This window comes from Dioscorea cayenensis, chromosome 9 (genome assembly GCF_009730915.1).
Source record: "Dioscorea cayenensis subsp. rotundata cultivar TDr96_F1 chromosome 9, TDr96_F1_v2_PseudoChromosome.rev07_lg8_w22 25.fasta, whole genome shotgun sequence".
Classification (NCBI taxonomy): Eukaryota; Viridiplantae; Streptophyta; class Magnoliopsida; order Dioscoreales; family Dioscoreaceae; genus Dioscorea; species Dioscorea cayenensis.
The window spans coordinates 18,562,585-18,568,267 of NC_052479.1; positions in this window are offsets into that span (position 1 = coordinate 18,562,585).

The following is a 5,683-nucleotide window of genomic DNA, read 5'->3' on the forward strand; positions in this document are numbered from 1 at the left end:
AGTTAGGCATGGTTGACCTTAGATTTGGGATCATGTAATTAAGGATTTCCAGGACTCATTGTTGCATCAATTTGGAAGTATAATAGAGGGCTCTTGTACTTGAAATGATTGTCCTAGGCGGATCAATGTCCGGGGTACCCCATCTTTATCGATTTTCTTACTTTCTCCTTTACTTATGCTCTCTATCTTGTTGCTTTTATTTTTGTTATTTCATATTTTGTCACACTTATCACTATTCATCTTCCACATTAGATAAGGAAGTTCCTTTATTCCCTACTCTCTATGGATACGATACCCACTCATCTATTATTATTACTTCGACCCCGGTGCACTTGTGGTTTACACACATATACGGACGTGTCAGTCCACGCCGATGTAGAATTTCCGCATGGGCATATGGAACACTTAGATGAATCTCTCAGTCTGATAGAGAAGCCACATGGGCGTGCAGATGCCCCTGTGGGTGGCGTGGGTATTTTTCGCACGCTTGTGCAGTTGCATTCAGAAATAACGAGTGTTTTCCCGAGAGCGCACAAGGGCGTGCATCTGCCATTATGAAGTTGTCTTGTCGAGGCGCACGGGTGTGGGTAATTTCCGCACGCCCGTGTGGATGCACACAATTCCAAGGGATGCGAGTTTTTCTTTAAAATCTTCTTGAATTCTCTTCAAACACTCGAAGATCGACTTTGATCAGTCTCCTGGCACACATATTGCTGTTTTAGAGGGTTTTCAAGTCAATTTCCATGCCGAATTCGAAGTTTTCATACCTATTTCATCGGTAAACCTTTTTACCCTCTCTTCTTTGCCAATTCTTGTTTTTAATAGATCAAAAGTCTTAAGTTGCACCAATTTTCACTTTATAATGGTTTATGCATGTTTAGATAGCATTCAATAGTGTTTTTAAGTTGTATTTTGTGAGAATTAATGTGCAACCGTGCGGTTTTAACGCCCCACAGATCCACACGGGCGTGGGTAATTTCCACAAGCCTGCATGGAATTCTGTAGTATGAATTTGTTTTCCTTCTCTGATCATTTTCTTCATCATTTATCATAGGTATGGTATCACATTTGAAGAAGAAAGAAGGTAAGCGGCCTCGAGAGACTTTACCAGAATTGGCGCATATTGAATTTTCGAACCCCGAGAATCAGGCTCGATTCGAGTGGCTATCGAGACTTGGGTTTGGACAATCCCGATTTGTGGACCTGAGCGTGTTGAGTATGGTACAACGAGGTGATGAGTTGGTTAGGGAGATTGACACGCTGATGGACGTGGGAAGTTGGAGGAGACCATTGTCGATACGAGAGCCAGTTATTCGCACATTGACACTGGAAGTACTGGTATCTTTTGAGTTCGGGCAGCCATATGGGAGAGATGTCATACAGTTCAGAGCATTCAGGCGTCATTTTAACATCAGTGTCACTGAGTTTTTAGTTCGTATGAGCTTCTATGATGAGACATACACAGGTATCGAGAAGTATAGACACTTGCCGACAGATTTCCCTGACACCTTGGCCTCACAGCATGCTTACCAAGCTTTGTGCGGATAAGGGCAGTATAAACCGTGAATGTCCAAAGCCACATGTTTGTCCCGGCTGAGCTACAAGTATTTATTCACCATCCTTAGCAGATCTATAAATGACCGGGCTACCACACAGGAGTTCTGTGCAGGCAGGGGTTACTTTATTTGTATTCAATGGTCCGGACCATGCCGATTCACCTGGGGCACATTGTGGATGACTTTTTGTGACACCAGGGCCAGCTTGGGAAAATGGGAGTATTATTTGTTGGTCCCTAAATCACTAGACTTACTCAGGGGATGGGTCTCATGGATACCATTTGGGATGCTGACAAGATAGTTATTCCTTCGCTAATTGGACTCGATACTCTCACGATGATGGGATTAGTGCACAGATATGGGTCTAGAATTTTTATTTTGGCTACGTCCACCACTGAGAGCACCGAGGGTGGAGGGGATGGTGTAGGAGATTCCGCACCGACGGTGACCGAGACCTCAGGGTGCCCGAGTACCCTTTCAGGAGCCTATGATTGTATTGAGAGGCTCAAGAGCACTGTGAATGTATTATGGTTTGAGATCATCGAGATTTAGGCGATACAGTCAGCAAAGTATACTGAGATGGTGGCCCGTTTTGATGTGTTACATCAGTTATAGATTGGCAGATCTCGGGCCCCTCCAGCATCACCATCACCACCTCCACCGCGGCACCCTTTAATCTACCACCAGCATCAGTAGTGGAGCAGAGACCTGATGACACCGACACTTGATTTATTTTCTTTCATCTTATTACTTCTGCATTTTATTTCGGACTTATATACTCAGAAAGGACTTTCCTTTTAAGTTTATTTTCATTTTGTGTTCTCGAGTGGTATTCATTGCCTTATAATTTATATACTTGATTTGTTTTTGTTTTATTGTGCTTCACTGAACCCCCTCGTGTAAGTGTGTAGATGGTCTTGTCAACATGGGAATTGAGAACTTGTCATGGACATGGCCAAGGCATTTCGGCACTTGGCCGTGTGAGCTTCACAACGCGTTGGAACATTACTCCCAAGGATTTAGCTTCATCAAATGCAACACTAGGAGTCAGGGGAGTATTGTTTTGATTGCTTCTCCCACATTTGTTCTTGATTGATATATATTACGAGAGAGCTTGCATGTGTACATTGGAGATAATGTACAACTTAAGTGGGGGGGGGGGAGTTTCATCGTGCACACATCTTTTTTTGCTTGAATTTCTTGGAATTTTTGCCCGATTGACACTTGTTGCACTACACACTCCTTAAACTCTTTTGCAAACTCAAGTTTGATGTTAAAGGGACTAGTTATAGTCATTCCTTTTATAAATTCTGAGAAAAAAAAGAACAAAAATAGTTTTATTGTTTAGTTGAGCTTTTGGGTGGAAAGAGCTACCGCCTATGAAGTACGAAGCTACTCTCATAAGTCGGATACTAGTTATGCCCTAATGAGAAAAAGAGCTATCTCATAGAATGAGTGAAAGCTACCACTCCGGTAGAAAGAGCTACCACCTCGAAAGTGTGAAAGTCACCTTAGCGGCCTCTTTGGAAAGGGCTACCTTAGAGGATGTGTGAAGCTAGTACTATCTTTGAAATTTTGTTACTGTTTATAGATAAATATGTCCCTTGTACTTAGAACTTTGAGGAGTATACTTTGGGTTGTTTTGAGTGAGTTCACACACTTACACGATTTCGGGTTTGTTGTCCATTTTTATTCAAGTTTTTAGCTAGAGCATTGATTTTTTGTATTTATTGTTGAAATTTCCCTTGCTTGTAGAATGCTCTCTTTGTATGCTTTGGTGAACCTTAGGCCAAGAATTTCCAATATTTCCGTCATCTATGCACATAATGTTTTAATTTTTGCTTGAGGACAAGCAAAAGCTTAAGTGTGGGGGAGTTTGATAAGTGATTGTGCGATAAGAATGCGAAGTGTTCTTTCCTTATGATGAGCATTACTTTTATCGGGTTTAAACACTAATATGTGTGTATTTATGTTACTTTCATGCAGAGAGGGTTGTGAGGCTGAGTATTAGAGAAAAAAGCTAATTTGGATCGTAAATGCACCATTTGGAGGAAATCTTGAGAAGGTTCAAACGCGATTACATAAGTTGGGTTCGAAATGCGGGAATGTGTGCCAACCTCATCGTATTCAAGTTAGCACAACAATTTGGAGGGGCTCAAGGACAGTCACATTTAAACATTCTGGCTTGTGCATATATGCAAATTCTCCACCAACATTTCCGTTATTGAAGAAGCAAAGTGATCTATGACATAAACATATGCCAGTTTACGTTACCTCGATGAAAGCATGGATTCGGAATTGTTTCGAGGGGGGGGGGAAGGAATACTGTAGCAGGACACTGTAGCAAAACACTATAGCAGGTACTGCTCACACCCGGCCAAAGAAGGGTGAAAACAAATAATTCACACGGGCATTTGGAAATTCTACACGGCCATGCAAAAAATCCACAGGGGCGCCCACATGCGCGTGTGGATTCCCAATTCCAGCCCTATTTAAGGCCGATTTCAGCCCTGATTTCAGGATTTTTTTCTCCATCTTTTCCCCAACTTGAGTGAGAGAGGTAGCTAGGGATTTGAGAGGTATTGGCTAGGGATTTGGAGAGGTTCTATAGCTCCGATATCGCACTTTGTTTTGAAGAAGGTTAGTGCGAGAGCTTTCGTCGGCACCGATCTCGCGAGCTGTATCCTAGGACGGACAAAGGTACCCCTGGACGAGTAGAGGACTCTCCACAAGACCATCGCCACGACTATCGATGGGGTTTCCTATGGATTCTTTGCATTTACATTTGATTTCATTGATTGAAATTAGGTCCATGGAGAGCTAAACCCCCTAGTGGTTATTTGGGTATTTGTGAACCCTTGGATGTATTCGTTTCATTGAACCTCTTTATTATGCTTTTAATTAATTAATGTTTTACTTGAGTTCCAATCTTGAATGCTTGATTGTATGAATACTCCCTTAGAGTGACACTAGGGTTTAGAGTTCTTGATGGTAACCTTTGTGAGTGAGTGACACACAACGAGAGGTAGACAAAGATAGATTGGAGAGGGTTGAGAGGATGAGTCGAGAGGTAGCAGAGCGTCCCCTTTCCCCTCCAATGTGATTTATTCTACCTCCATTTTCTCAAGTTCTTTGCGGTCATAGTAGAGTGAAAGGGCTTAAAGATGACCTTCCATTGGGGATAGTTGCGGGTGTAACGGAGTGAAGCGTTGAAGTGATTTTAGCATCTAGGGCTTAATTGTGGCTAGGGACCTTTCACCTGGACCAAAGGGTTAGGTCTACATCTAGGAAGAGGATTTATCATTTTGAATTGCTAGAACTCATTGCAATTCTATACGAGTGCGAGGTTGAGAGGTTATTCAATTTCTCCTCCGGGACATGTATAGACTTAGGCATGGTTGTCCTTAGATTTGGGACCATGTATTTAAGGATCTCCATGACTCATATAGCATTAGTTAGAAAGAATAATAGAGGGTTCTTGCACTTGAAACGATTGTCCTAGGCGGAACAATATCCAGGTACCCCATTTATATCGATTGCCTTACCTTCTCCTTTACTTGTGCTCTCTTTCTTGTTCTTTTACTTTTGTTATTTCACATCTTGTCACACATATCACTATTAATCTTTCACTTAGTTAAGAAAACAATTTAAGTGTTTTTATTCCCTACTCCCTGTGGATATGATACCCCACTCATCTGGGATTTTATTACTTAGACAAGCATGTGCACTTGCGGGACATACGCAAGGGGCATTGTCAACAACTCTTCCACTAAACAATCCATTTGGCAAAACTTACAATCCGGGTTGAAGGAATCATCCGAACTCTGAATAGAGTAATCAAAGACAACAAAAACCAAACTTTCCAATCAAGTACAACCACCTCATGGAAAAGAAACCAAGCTTAGAATAGTTAATGTCTAAATTTTTCCAATCGATAGTAATCATGTTTCACAATCATGAAACAAATTGGAGAAATCAACAAGTGTTAATTCAAAACTTTAAAAACAAGTTTAGACAGGCTGCAAAGATCTTGTTGCAGAAACCATGATGAGGTTTACTATGCATTATTGAAACAAAGTTGATGAGTGCATATTATATACATGAAGCATAACTACAGAAATTGACAC